General features: G+C 70.5%; 5 pseudogenes; all 5 read left to right on the forward strand.

The window, feature by feature from the left end:
* The first annotated feature begins 986 nt into the window (after positions 1 to 986).
* LOC148754368 (5S ribosomal RNA) lies at positions 987 to 1,106 on the forward strand (annotated as a pseudogene).
* Positions 1,107 to 2,549: 1,443 nt separating this feature from the next.
* Positions 2,550 to 2,669, forward strand: LOC148754369 (5S ribosomal RNA; annotated as a pseudogene).
* A 4,693-nt stretch (positions 2,670 to 7,362) lies between these two features.
* LOC148754370 (5S ribosomal RNA) lies at positions 7,363 to 7,482 on the forward strand (annotated as a pseudogene).
* Positions 7,483 to 8,924: 1,442 nt separating this feature from the next.
* LOC148754371 (5S ribosomal RNA) lies at positions 8,925 to 9,044 on the forward strand (annotated as a pseudogene).
* Positions 9,045 to 13,744: 4,700 nt separating this feature from the next.
* Positions 13,745 to 13,864, forward strand: LOC148754372 (5S ribosomal RNA; annotated as a pseudogene).
* Positions 13,865 to 14,081: the final 217 nt, after the last annotated feature.

The following is a 14,081-nucleotide window of genomic DNA, read 5'->3' on the forward strand; positions in this document are numbered from 1 at the left end:
CACGGCAAGCCGGAGCCGCCCGATCCCCAACCTGCCGGCCGATTCTCTGCCAACCAACAGACCCACCAAGCCGGCCCACTGCAGTCCGCGCCCCTCTGCAATTTGCAGTCCACCATCCGCGCTTCCTAGCTTGGCCACCGCAGCTCTGCCAGTGGCCAATGGCCAACTGGCAACAGCTGATGGCCAAGCGGTAACAGCTGATGTCCGTGCAGCCCCCACGCAGCACCCCTCCACGTGAGGCCCAGAGCCTGGAAAGTGCTCTCTGCAAGTCTGTCCCCACAGTCCCCGTCTGTCTCTCTCCGCCTACCTCTTGCTCCGTCTCTGGCCTTCTCTCATCCTCTCTCTCAACACCCTGGGTCAGGAGAGGTGATGTGTAGCCAGTGAAGTGACCAGTGATCGGGCGGGACGCCGGTCGCTGATGAGGGGCGAGGGCCCAGACAGAAGGCTGTGTGACGAAGGGTGGCGGTAGTCTGGAGGTGCTGCCCCCTGGTCGCGGGTGGCTCTCCCTGGCTTTGGGCCAGTGGGTGGGGCCGGCCAGGGCCAGGGCCTGGGTTGCACGTCCCTAGGGTGGAGGGGACTGAGAGGACCCTGCGACCCCCTCGGTGGCCCTGAGTGGTGGGGACAGCACAGCAGCAAGGGGGGTGTGCGGTTGTGGGGCTGGGGGGGGGATGAGAGGGGTTGGGGTAGGGGGGCGTGGTAAAAGCCATTCCGGGCGTGGGGAGTCCCAGGATGCCAGGGCGCCCAGACATATGTCACAGTCAGGGAAGTGACAGAGGCCTGTGGAGCCACTGGGGGGCGCGAAGGGGCCTCGCTGCGGGCCAGGAGTAGCCCGTCGCCCACACCAGCGGCGACCGGAGGAGGCGGGGAGCGGGCGGGAGGCACTCGGGCAGACATGCTCGCCACCCGAGCGGCCCAGCAGCATGGCGCGTGCGCTCAGGAGGCAAGTCGGGAGCAGGCTCTTGGAGTGCCGGTAGCCGGGTCCCAGTGCCTAAGGCCATACCACCCTGAACGCAGCAGATCTCGTCTGATCTCGGAAGCGAAGCAGGGTCTGTCCTGGTTAGTACTTGGATGGGAGACCGCCTGGGAATACCTGTTAGCTTTTGCTAGCGTCTCCTTTTGCATCGCCGCTCCGGCGTGGCTCCCTCCGAACCCCTGCCGCCCCTTGCCCCTCTGCAGCCTCCCAGCCAGCCGCAGGTCCCCCTGACCAGCAGAGGGTCAGCCGCCCGGGACTACAAGCTGGCAGCCCCGGCCGCACACCAGGCCCGTGGGCCAGGGCTCCCCCCCCACACCCTCCTCTCAGTCCTCTTCGGTCCCGCAGGCCGTCATCGCGAATCCTTCGCCGACGCGCGGTCGCCGCCACCGCCGCCTGCGCCAAAGCCACCGCCACCACCGGGCTCCCCACCCCCCCCACACACACCCCCCCCCCCCCCCCCCCGCCAGCGCTGCCCTCGCCCCCGCCCCTGTCCCCGCCCCCGCCGCCGCCACCGCCAAACTCCCTCAAACTCCCTCCTGTGCTCTCCCCACCTCGGCCGCCAGCAACGCGCTCCCCATCTCCGCCACCAGTGCTGCCCTCTCCCCCACCCCCGCCCCCGCCGCCGCCATATCCGTACTCTCTCAATTCCCTCCTCCGCTCTCCCAGCCTCCAGCACCGCCATCTCCCCCGCCCCCGCCCCAGACCCCCGCAGCCACCATCGCCATACTCCCTCTGTCTCCCGCCTCTGCTCTCCCGGCCTCCGCCGCCAGCACCGCCCTCACGCCCTCCCCCGCCCCCGCTGCCGCCATTGCCGCACTCCCTCAATTCCCTCCTCTGCTCTCCCCGCCTCCAGCACCGCCATCTTCCCCGCCCCCGCCCCAGCCCCCGCCGCCACCAATGCCATACTCGCTCAGTCTCCCGCCTCTGCTCTCCCGGCCTCCGCCGCCAGCACCGCCCTCACGCCCTCCCCAGCCCCCGCCGCCACCGCCGCCGCCATCGGCCCCCGTGTCCCAGCGCCCACCGTCAAAGCCCCCATTGTCGCCGCCGCCATCGCCGCCCTGGCGCCATCCACGCGGTTGCCATCGCCTACCTCGCCACCCTCCCCTGCCTCCGCCGATGCCGCCGCCGCCGCCGCCGCCGCAGCCGCCCCCGCCGCCGCCGCGGGGTCCTCCCACAACTCCCAGGCCCAGGGTTGCCTGCTGGTGCAGGCCTCCACCAGCCTTGGGGCTGCGGTTGGGGGTAAACCTGGTGGCGGTATGGGGGCGGGTTGTATGCCGGTCTGGGTGCGGGGAGTCCCAGGATGCCAGAGTTCCACGACTTCTGGCACCATCAGGGAAGTGGCAGTGTCCCATGGAGCCCCGGGTGGCGCGAAGGGGCCTCGCTGTCGGCCAGGAGTAGCCCGCCGCCCACGCCAGGGGCATTAGGAAGAGGCGGGGAGCCGGACTGGGGGGGGACGCGGTGCTGGCAGAGCCGGCCCGCGGGTCGATGCTCGCCACCGGAGCGGCTCATCTGCATGGCGGGCGCTCACGAGACAGGCCGGGAGCAGGCTCTTGGGGCGCGGGAGCCGGGTCCCAGCGTCTACGGCCATACCACCCTGAACGCGCCCGATCTCCTCTGATCTCGGGAGCTAAGCAGGGAGGGGCCTGGTTAGTACTTGCATGGGAGACCGCCTGGGAATACCTGTAGGCTTTTGCTCGCCTCTCCTTTTGCGCCGCCGCCCCGGCGTGCCTCCCTCCGAATCCCTGCCGCCCCTTGCCCCTCTGCAACCCCTGCAGCCGCCCAGCCAGCCGAAGGTCCCCCTGGCCAGAGGAGGGACAGCCGCCCAGCACTACAAGCTCGCATCCCCGGCCGCACACCAGGCCTGTCGGCCAGGGCTCCCCCCCTCTCCCTCTTCTTAGTGCTCTTCGCCGAGGCAGGCCGTCAGCCTGCAGCAGTCAGCCGCGTCTAGGTCGCCGCCGCCGCCACCGCCATCGCAGGGCTCCCTCTCGCTCCCCGACCCTGCCGCCGCCGCAACCCCCAACGCCCAAGCCCAGGGCTGCCTGCCGGCGCAGGCTTCCACCAGGCTCTCTCCATCCCAGGACGTGCCGGTCCTTTGCACCTCGGCCCGAGCCCAGGGGACGCCCATCCCTGCGCCTGCCCCTGGGCCCCGAGACACAGGATCGGCGTGTCCTCGGGCAAACGGGACGCCCACCCGCCCCGCCCCACCGGAGTCTTCTGTCTCCGCGGGCAGGCGCCTCTCCCCACACCCCCGCGCGTCCCCTCCCGTCTCCCACAAGAGCCAGGAGCCCTCCCTTCCCGCCGGCCACGGTGTCCCCGACACAAAGGGCACAAAGAGCCGGGACAAACCAGGGGACGGCGGGAGCAGCACCCCAACACACCACGCGCCATCGACTCCAGGGGAGACCGCCACAAGGGAAGAGCAGGCACGCAGGCACACAATCCTCACAACCAGGGTGCCTGGGGGCTGCCACTCTCCTCCCGCGGGCGGGTCCCTGGGCGGGGCTCAGAGCCCACTGGCCCTCCGGAGACCCTGGCGGCCCGCCCCGGGGGCTTCAATGGTGACTGCCAACGCCAGGGCAATGCCTCCTTGGCGGAGCCCAGCCCCGGGCACGACCACACTCCGGTGGAGAAGCCACCACTTCAACACAGCCTCAGTGCGTCTGTCCCAGTCCGTGTGCCCGAATGTGCGTCCCTCCCACCCTCCCCCACCCCATGTCTGTCTGGCTCTGTGACGTGCCTGTTGGGTTCTGGCTCTGGCTCAGGAGCTCTCTCCCCGCGTGCCTGCCCCCTCTTTCTCTGTCTCTGTCCATGTCTCTCTGTATGTCTAGACACATACATGTACATATACGTGTATATTTCCATCTCGCTCCCTCTTACTCCTCCTCCCGTTCTGTCTGTCTGTCCCTGTCCTGCGGGGACTCTAGTCCCTCTGCCCGCACAAGAACGCAGGATTTGGCGAGGCCAAGAAGGAACACCCACAGAGCCACGGATAGGGGGCTCATAGCACCATGTCTCACGGGCGGCTGGCTTGGAGACACGGCAAGCCGGAGCCGCCCGATCCCCCACCTGCTGGCCGATTCTCTGCCAACCAACAGACCCACCAAGCCGGCCCACTGCAGTCCGCGCCCCTCTGCAATTTGCAGTCCACCATCCGCGCTTCCTAGCTTGGCCACCGCAGCTCTGCCGGTGTCCAATGGCCAACTGGCAACAGCTGAAGGCCAAGCGGTAACAGCTGATGTCAGCGCAGCCCCACGCAGTACCCCCGTCCCCCGGTACCCCCGTCTCCCCGTCACCCCTGTCTCCGTTCCCCCGGTTCCCCGTCTTCCTGTCCCCCGTCTCCCGGGTCCCCCGTCCCCACGTTCCACCATCCCCCCTATTCCGGTCCCTCCCGTCCCCTGTTCCCCCCGTCCCCTGATCCCCCTGTTCCCCCGTACCCCCATCCACCCTCTCCCAGTCCACCCGTCCCCCGGTGCCCCCGTCCCCCCAGTGCCCCATCCCCCGTCCCCCGCTCCCCCGTCCCCCCAGTCCCCCCACGCCCCTGGTCCACCCGTCCCCCATTCCCTCGTCTCCCGGTCCCCCCCTCCCCGGGTCCCCCGACCCCCGTTCCCCCGTCTCCCGGTCCTCCGTCTCGCGGTCCACCTGTCCCCCGGTCCCCCAGTGCCAACGTCTCCCCGTCCCCCCGTCCCTCCTTCGCCTGGTCCCCCCGTCCCCCCATACCCCCGGTCTCCCGTTCCCCGGTCCCCCGTCTCCTGGTCCCCCGGTCCCCCGGTTCCCCCGGCGCCCAGGCGCCCTTCTACCGGTCCCCCCGTTCCCCGGTCGCCCCGTCTCCCGGTCCCCAGTCTCCCGGTCCCCTGTCTCCCGGTCGCCCGGTCTTCCGGTCCCCCGGTCCTCCGTCCTGTGTTACCCCCTTCCCCCGGTCCCCCGGTACCCCCATCTCCCTGTCCCTCTGTCTCCCGGTCCGGCCGCACACCCATCCCCCCGTCTCCCGGTCCCCCGTCTCCCGGTCGCCCGGTCCCCAGGTCCCCCGTCTCCCGGTCCCCTCATCCCCTGGACCCCCAACCCCCGGTCCCTGGTCCCCCGGTCCCCCAGTCCCCCGGTTCCCCCATCGCCCTGGCCCCCGTCTACCGATCCCCCAGTTCTCCGTTCGCCCCGTCTTCCGGTCCTCCCGTCCCACAGTCTCCCGTCTCCCGGTGTCCCATCTCCCGGTCACCCCGTCCCCGGTCCCCCGTCTCGCGGTCCCCCGTCTCCTAGTCGCCCCGTTCCCCGGTACCCGATCTCCCGGTCCCCTCATCCCCCAGTCCCCCAACCCCCGGTCCCCTGGTCCCGCCGTCCCCCGGTCCCCGGTCCCCCGGTCCCCCCATCTCCCGGTCCACTGATACCCCCGTCCCCCCAGTCCATTCATGCCCCTGGTCACCCCGTCGCCCGGTCCCCTATCCCCCGGTCCCCCCAACCTCCGGTCCCCCGGTCCGCGGGTCCCCTGGTACCCCCATCCGCCGTTCCCCCGGTCCCCCCCGTCTCCGTTGCCCCGGTCCCCCCGTCCCCCGGTCCCCCGGTCCCCCGGTCCCCCCGACCCTCCAGTCCCCCTGTCCCTCTGTCTCCCGGTCCCCCCGTCACCCCGTCCCCCCGGCCCCAGGTCCCCCATCTCCCGGTCCCCCCGTCTCACGGTCCCCCGTTCCCCCGTTTCCCGGTCCCCCCCTCCCCATGTCCCTCGTCCCCCAGTACCCTCGTACTCCTGTCCCTCCATCCACCGGTCTCCTGGTCCCTCCGTCCCACCGTCCGCCAGTCCCACCGTCCTCTCATTCCCCCAATCCCCCAGTCTCCCTGTCCCCCAATTCCCCGGTCTCCCTTTCCCCTGGTACCGTGTCCCCCCATCTCCCGGTCCCCCCGTCCCCTGGTCCCACTGTCTCCCAGTACCCAGTCCCCCTGTCCCCCCGGTCCCCCGGTCCCCTTGTCCCCCCATCCCCCAGTCCCCCCGTCCCCCCGGCCCTCTCGTACTCCCGTCCCCCCATCTTCCGGTCACCCCTTCCCCCCGTCCCACATGCCCCCGTCTCCCAGACCCCCCGTCCCCCGGTTCTCCCAGTTCCAACGGTCTCCCTGTCCCCCTGCCCCCCTTCCCCCATCTCCTGGTACCCCGTCCCCCGGTACCCCCGCCCCGGGTTCCTACAGTCCCACCGTTCTCCCTGTCCCCCCCCTTACACCCGTCTCCCGGTCCCCTGTCCCCCGGTCCTCCCGTCCCCCGGTCCACCTGTCCCCCCGTTCTGTCTGTCGGTCCCTGTCCTGCGGGGACTCTAGTCCCTCTGCCCGCACAAGAACCCAGGATTTGGCGAGGCCAAGAAGGAACACCAACAGAGCCACGGATAGGGGGCTCATAGCACCATGTCTCACGGGCAGCTGGCTTGGAGACACGGCAAGCCGGAGCCGCCCGATCCCCAACCTGCCGGCCGATTCTCTGCCAACCAACAGACCCACCAAGCCGGCCCACTGCAGTCCGCGCCCCTCTGCAATTTGCAGTCCACCATCCGCGCTTCCTAGCTTGGCCACCGCAGCTCTGCCAGTGGCCAATGGCCAACTGGCAACAGCTGATGGCCAAGCGGTAACAGCTGATGTCCGTGCAGCCCCCACGCAGCACCCCTCCACGCGAGGCCCAGAGCCTGGAAAGTGCTCTCTGCAAGTCTGTCCCCACAGTCCCCGTCTGTCTCTCTCCGCCTACCTCTTGCTCCGTCTCTGGCCTTCTCTCATCCTCTCTCTCAACACCCTGGGTCAGGAGAGGTGATGTGTAGCCAGTGAAGTGACCAGTGATCGGGCGGGACGCCGGTCGCTGATGAGGGGCGAGGGCCCAGACAGAAGGCTGTGTGACGAAGGGTGGCGGTAGTCTGGAGGTGCTGCCCCCTGGTCGCGGGTGGCTCTCCCTGGCTTTGGGCCAGTGGGTGGGGCCGGCCAGGGCCAGGGCCTGGGTTGCACGTCCCTAGGGTGGAGGGGACTGAGAGGACCCTGCGACCCCCTCGGTGGCCCTGAGTGGTGGGGACAGCACAGCAGCAAGGGGGGTGTGCGGTTGTGGGGCTGGGGGGGGGATGAGAGGGGTTGGGGTAGGGGGGCGTGGTAAAAGCCATTCCGGGCGTGGGGAGTCCCAGGATGCCAGGGCGCCCAGACATATGTCACAGTCAGGGAAGTGACAGAGGCCTGTGGAGCCACTGGGGGGCGCGAAGGGGCCTCGCTGCGGGCCAGGAGTAGCCCGTCGCCCACACCAGCGGCGACCGGAGGAGGCGGGGAGCGGGCGGGAGGCACTCGGGCAGACATGCTCGCCACCCGAGCGGCCCAGCAGCATGGCGCGTGCGCTCAGGAGGCAAGTCGGGAGCAGGCTCTTGGAGTGCCGGTAGCCGGGTCCCAGTGCCTAAGGCCATACCACCCTGAACGCAGCAGATCTCGTCTGATCTCGGAAGCGAAGCAGGGTCTGTCCTGGTTAGTACTTGGATGGGAGACCGCCTGGGAATACCTGTTAGCTTTTGCTAGCGTCTCCTTTTGCATCGCCGCTCCGGCGTGGCTCCCTCCGAACCCCTGCCGCCCCTTGCCCCTCTGCAGCCTCCCAGCCAGCCGCAGGTCCCCCTGACCAGCAGAGGGTCAGCCGCCCGGGACTACAAGCTGGCAGCCCCGGCCGCACACCAGGCCCGTGGGCCAGGGCTCCCCCCCCACACCCTCCTCTCAGTCCTCTTCGGTCCCGCAGGCCGTCATCGCGAATCCTTCGCCGACGCGCGGTCGCCGCCACCGCCGCCTGCGCCAAAGCCACCGCCACCACCGGGCTCCCCACCCCCCCCACACACCCCCCCCCCCCCCCCCCCCGCCAGCGCTGCCCTCGCCCCCGCCCCTGTCCCCGCCCCCGCCGCCGCCACCGCCAAACTCCCTCAAACTCCCTCCTGTGCTCTCCCCACCTCGGCCGCCAGCAACGCGCTCCCCATCTCCGCCACCAGTGCTGCCCTCTCCCCCACCCCCGCCCCCGCCGCCGCCATATCCGTACTCTCTCAATTCCCTCCTCCGCTCTCCCCGCCTCCAGCACCGCCATCTCCCCCGCCCCCGCCCCAGACCCCCGCAGCCACCATCGCCATACTCCCTCTGTCTCCCGCCTCTGCTCTCCCGGCCTCCGCCGCCAGCACCGCCCTCACGCCCTCCCCCGCCCCCGCTGCCGCCATTGCCGCACTCCCTCAATTCCCTCCTCTGCTCTCCCCGCCTCCAGCACCGCCATCTTCCCCGCCCCCGCCCCAGCCCCCGCCGCCACCAATGCCATACTCGCTCAGTCTCCCGCCTCTGCTCTCCCGGCCTCCGCCGCCAGCACCGCCCTCACGCCCTCCCCAGCCCCCGCCGCCACCGCCGCCGCCATCGGCCCCCGTGTCCCAGCGCCCACCGTCAAAGCCCCCATTGTCGCCGCCGCCATCGCCGCCCTGGCGCCATCCACGCGGTTGCCATCGCCTACCTCGCCACCCTCCCCTGCCTCCGCCGATGCCGCCGCCGCCGCCGCCGCCGCAGCCGCCCCCGCCGCCGCCGCGGGGTCCTCCCACAACTCCCAGGCCCAGGGTTGCCTGCTGGTGCAGGCCTCCACCAGCCTTGGGGCTGCGGTTGGGGGTAAACCTGGTGGCGGTATGGGGGCGGGTTGTATGCCGGTCTGGGTGCGGGGAGTCCCAGGATGCCAGAGTTCCACGACTTCTGGCACCATCAGGGAAGTGGCAGTGTCCCATGGAGCCCCGGGTGGCGCGAAGGGGCCTCGCTGTCGGCCAGGAGTAGCCCGCCGCCCACGCCAGGGGCATTAGGAAGAGGCGGGGAGCCGGACTGGGGGGGGACGCGGTGCTGGCAGAGCCGGCCCGCGGGTCGATGCTCGCCACCGGAGCGGCTCATCTGCATGGCGGGCGCTCACGAGACAGGCCGGGAGCAGGCTCTTGGGGCGCGGGAGCCGGGTCCCAGCGTCTACGGCCATACCACCCTGAACGCGCCCGATCTCCTCTGATCTCGGGAGCTAAGCAGGGAGGGGCCTGGTTAGTACTTGCATGGGAGACCGCCTGGGAATACCTGTAGGCTTTTGCTCGCCTCTCCTTTTGCGCCGCCGCCCCGGCGTGCCTCCCTCCGAATCCCTGCCGCCCCTTGCCCCTCTGCAACCCCTGCAGCCGCCCAGCCAGCCGAAGGTCCCCCTGGCCAGAGGAGGGACAGCCGCCCAGCACTACAAGCTCGCATCCCCGGCCGCACACCAGGCCTGTCGGCCAGGGCTCCCCCCCTCTCCCTCTTCTTAGTGCTCTTCGCCGAGGCAGGCCGTCAGCCTGCAGCAGTCAGCCGCGTCTAGGTCGCCGCCGCCGCCACCGCCATCGCAGGGCTCCCTCTCGCTCCCCGACCCTGCCGCCGCCGCAACCCCCAACGCCCAAGCCCAGGGCTGCCTGCCGGTGCAGGCTTCCACCAGGCTCTCTCCATCCCAGGACGTGCCGGTCCTTTGCACCTCGGCCCGAGCCCAGGGGACGCCCATCCCTGCGCCTGCCCCTGGGCCCCGAGACACAGGATCGGCGTGTCCTCGGGCAAACGGGACGCCCACCCGCCCCGCCCCACCGGAGTCTTCTGTCTCCGCGGGCAGGCACCTCTCCCCACACCCCCGCGCGTCCCCTCCCGTCTCCCACAAGAGCCAGGAGCCCTCCCTTCCCGCCGGCCACGGTGTCCCCGACACAAAGGGCACAAAGAGCCGGGACAAACCAGGGGACGGCGGGAGCAGCACCCCAACACACCACGCGCCATCGACTCCAGGGGAGACCGCCACAAGGGAAGAGCAGGCACGCAGGCACACAATCCTCACAACCAGGGTGCCTGGGGGCTGCCACTCTCCTCCCGCGGGCGGGTCCCTGGGCGGGGCTCAGAGCCCACTGGCCCTCCGGAGACCCTGGCGGCCCGCCCCGGGGGCTTCAAAGGTGACTGCCAACGCCAGGGCAATGCCTCCTTGGCGGAGCCCAGCCCCGGGCACGACCACACTCCGGTGGAGAAGCCACCACTTCAACACAGCCTCAGTGCGTCTGTCCCAGTCCGTGTGCCCGAATGTGCGTCCCTCCCACCCTCCCCCACCCCATGTCTGTCTGGCTCTGTGACGTGCCTGTTGGGTTCTGGCTCTGGCTCAGGAGCTCTCTCCCCGCGTGCCTGCCCCCTCTTTCTCTGTCTCTGTCCATGTCTCTCTGTATGTCTAGACACATACATGTACATATACGTGTATATTTCCATCTCGCTCCCTCTTACTCCTCCTCCCGTTCTGTCTGTCTGTCCCTGTCCTGCGGGGACTCTAGTCCCTCTGCCCGCACAAGAACGCAGGATTTGGCGAGGCCAAGAAGGAACACCCACAGAGCCACGGATAGGGGGCTCATAGCACCATGTCTCACGGGCGGCTGGCTTGGAGACACGGCAAGCCGGAGCCGCCCGATCCCCCACCTGCTGGCCGATTCTCTGCCAACCAACAGACCCACCAAGCCGGCCCACTGCAGTCCGCGCCCCTCTGCAATTTGCAGTCCACCATCCGCGCTTCCTAGCTTGGCCACCGCAGCTCTGCCGGTGTCCAATGGCCAACTGGCAACAGCTGAAGGCCAAGCGGTAACAGCTGATGTCAGCGCAGCCCCACGCAGTACCCCCGTCCCCCGGTACCCCCGTCTCCCCGTCACCCCTGTCTCCGTTCCCCCGGTTCCCCGTCTTCCTGTCCCCCGTCTCCCGGGTCCCCCGTCCCCACGTTCCACCATCCCCCCTATTCCGGTCCCCCCCGTCCCCTGTTCCCCCCGTCCCCTGATCCCCCTGTTCCCCCGTACCCCCATCCACCCTCTCCCAGTCCACCCGTCCCCCGGTGCCCCCGTCCCCCCAGTGCCCCATCCCCCGTCCCCCGCTCCCCCGTCCCCCCAGTCCCCCCACGCCCCTGGTCCACCCGTCCCCCATTCCCTCGTCTCCCGGTCCCCCCCTCCCCGGGTCCCCCGACCCCCGTTCCCCTGTCTCCCGGTCCTCCGTCTCGCGGTCCACCTGTCCCCTGGTCCCCCAGTCCCAACATCTCCCCGTCCCCCCGTCCCTCCTTCGCCTGGTCCCCCCGTCCCCCCATACCCCCGGTCTCCCATTCCCCGGTCCCCCGTCTCCTGGTCCCCCGGTCCCCCGGTTCCCCCGGCGCCCAGGCGCCCTTCTACCGGTCCCCCCGTTCCCCGGTCGCCCCGTCTCCCGGTCCCCAGTCTCCCGGTCCCCTGTCTCCCGGTCGCCCGGTCTTCCGGTCCCCCGGTCCTCCGTCCAGTGTTACCCCCTTCCCCCGGTCCCCCGGTCCCCCCATCTCCCTGTCCCTCTGTCTCCCGGTCCGGCCGCACACCCATCCCCCCGTCTCCCGGTCCCCCGTCTCCCGGTCGCCCGGTCCCCAGGTCCCCCGTCTCCCGGTCCCCTCATCCCCTGGACCCCCAACCCCCGGTCCCTGGTCCCCCGGTCCCCCAGTCCCCCGGTTCCCCCATCGCCCTGGCCCCCGTCTACCGATCCCCCAGTTCTCCGTTCGCCCCGTCTTCCGGTCCTCCCGTCCCACAGTCTCCCGTCTCCCGGTGTCCCATCTCCCGGTCACCCCGTCCCCGGTCCCCCGTCTCGCGGTCCCCCGTCTCCTAGTCGCCCCGTTCCCCGGTACCCGATCTCCCGGTCCCCTCATCCCCCAGTCCCCCAACCCCCGGTCCCCCGGTCCCCCCGTCCCCCGGTCCCCGGTCCCCCTGTCCCCCCATCTCCCGGTCCACTGGTACCCCCGTCCCCCCAGTCCATTCATGCCCCTGGTCACCCCGTCGCCCGGTCCCCTATCCCCCGGTCCCCCCAACCTCCGGTCCCCCGGTCCGCGGGTCCCCTGGTACCCCCATCCGCCGTTCCCCCGGTCCCCCCCGTCTCCGTTGCCCCGTTCCCCCCGTCCCCCGGTCCCCCCGTCCCCCGGTCCCCCCGACCCTCCAGTCCCCCTGTCCCTCTGTCTCCCGGTCCCCCCGTCACCCCGTCCCCCCGGCCCCAGGTCCCCCATCTCCCGGTCCCCCCGTCTCACGGTCCCCCGTTCCACCGTTTCCCGGTCCCCCCCTCCCCATGTCCCTCGTCCCCCAGTACCCTCGTACTCCTGTCCCTCCATCCACCGGTCTCCTGGTCCCTCCGTCCCACCGTCCGCCAGTCCCACCGTCCTCTCATTCCCCCAATCCCCCAGTCCCCCAGTCTCCCTGTCCCCCAATTCCCCGGTCTCCCTTTCCCCTGGTACCGTGTCCCCCCATCTCCCGGTCCCCCCGTCCCCTGGTCCCACTGTCTCCCAGTACCCAGTCCCCCTGTCCCCCCGGTCCCCCGGTCCCCTTGTCCCCCCATCCCCCAGTCCCCCCGTCCCCCCGGCCCTCTCGTACTCCCGTCCCCCCATCTTCCGGTCACCCCTTCCCCCCGTCCCACATGCCCCCGTCTCCCAGACCCCCCGTCCCCCGGTTCTCCCAGTTCCAACGGTCTCCCTGTCCCCCTGCCCCTCTTCCCCCATCTCCTGGTACCCCGTCCCCCGGTACCCCCGCCCCGGGTTCCTACAGTCCCACCGTTCTCCCTGTCCCCCCCCTTACACCCGTCTCCCGGTCCCCTGTCCCCCGGTCCTCCCGTCCCCCGGCCCCCTGTCCCCCCGTTCTGTCTGTCGGTCCCTGTCCTGCGGGGACTCTAGTCCCTCTGCCCGCACAAGAACCCAGGATTTGGCGAGGCCAAGAAAGAACACCAACAGAGCCACGGATAGGGGGCTCATAGCACCATGTCTCACGGGCAGCTGGCTTGGAGACACGGCAAGCCGGAGCCGCCCGATCCCCAACCTGCCGGCCGATTCTCTGCCAACCAACAGACCCACCAAGCCGGCCCACTGCAGTCCGCGCCCCTCTGCAATTTGCAGTCCACCATCCGCGCTTCCTAGCTTGGCCACCGCAGCTCTGCCAGTGGCCAATGGCCAACTGGCAACAGCTGATGGCCAAGCGGTAACAGCTGATGTCCGTGCAGCCCCCACGCAGCACCCCTCCACGCGAGGCCCAGAGCCTGGAAAGTGCTCTCTGCAAGTCTGTCCCCACAGTCCCCGTCTGTCTCTCTCCGCCTACCTCTTGCTCCGTCTCTGGCCTTCTCTCATCCTCTCTCTCAACACCCTGGGTCAGGAGAGGTGATGTGTAGCCAGTGAAGTGACCAGTGATCGGGCGGGACGCCGGTCGCTGATGAGGGGCGAGGGCCCAGACAGAAGGCTGTGTGACGAAGGGTGGCGGCAGTCTGGAGGTGCTGCCCCCTGGTCGCGGGTGGCTCTCCCTGGCTTTGGACCAGTGGGTGGGGCCGGCCAGGGCCAGGGCCTGGGTTGCACGTCCCTAGGGTGGAGGGGACTGAGAGGACCCTGCGACCCCCTCGGTGGCCCTGAGTGGTGGGGACAGCACAGCAGCAAGGGGGGTGTGCGGTTGTGGGGCTGGGGGGGGGATGAGAGGGGTTGGGGTAGGGGGGCGTGGTAAAAGCCATTCCGGGCGTGGGGAGTCCCAGGATGCCAGGGCGCCCAGACATATGTCACAGTCAGGGAAGTGACAGAGGCCTGTGGAGCCACTGGGGGGCGCGAAGGGGCCTCGCTGCGGGCCAGGAGTAGCCCGTCGCCCACACCAGCGGCGACCGGAGGAGGCGGGGAGCGGGCGGGAGGCACTCGGGCAGACATGCTCGCCACCCGAGCGGCCCAGCAGCATGGCGCGTGCGCTCAGGAGGCAAGTCGGGAGCAGGCTCTTGGAGTGCCGGGAGCCGGGTCCCAGTGCCTAAGGCCATACCACCCTGAACGCAGCAGATCTCGTCTGATCTCGGAAGCGAAGCAGGGTCTGTCCTGGTTAGTACTTGGATGGGAGACCGCCTGGGAATACCTGTTGGCTTTTGCTAGCGTCTCCTTTTGCATCGCCGCTCCGGCGTGGCTCCCTCCGAACCCCTGCCGCCCCTTGCCCCTCTGCAGCCTCCCAGCCAGCCGCAGGTCCCCCTGACCAGCAGAGGGACAGCCGCCCGGCACTACAAGCTGGCAGCCCCGGCCGCACACCAGGCCCGTGGGCCAGGGCTCCCCCCCCCACACCCTCCTCTCAGTCCTCTTCGGTCCCGCAGGCCG

The sequence above is a fragment of the Rhinolophus sinicus genome, unplaced genomic scaffold (genome assembly GCF_057876585.1).
Source record: "Rhinolophus sinicus isolate RSI-liver-muscle unplaced genomic scaffold, RSI-T2T HiC_scaffold_19, whole genome shotgun sequence".
Taxonomy (NCBI): Eukaryota; Metazoa; Chordata; class Mammalia; order Chiroptera; family Rhinolophidae; genus Rhinolophus; species Rhinolophus sinicus.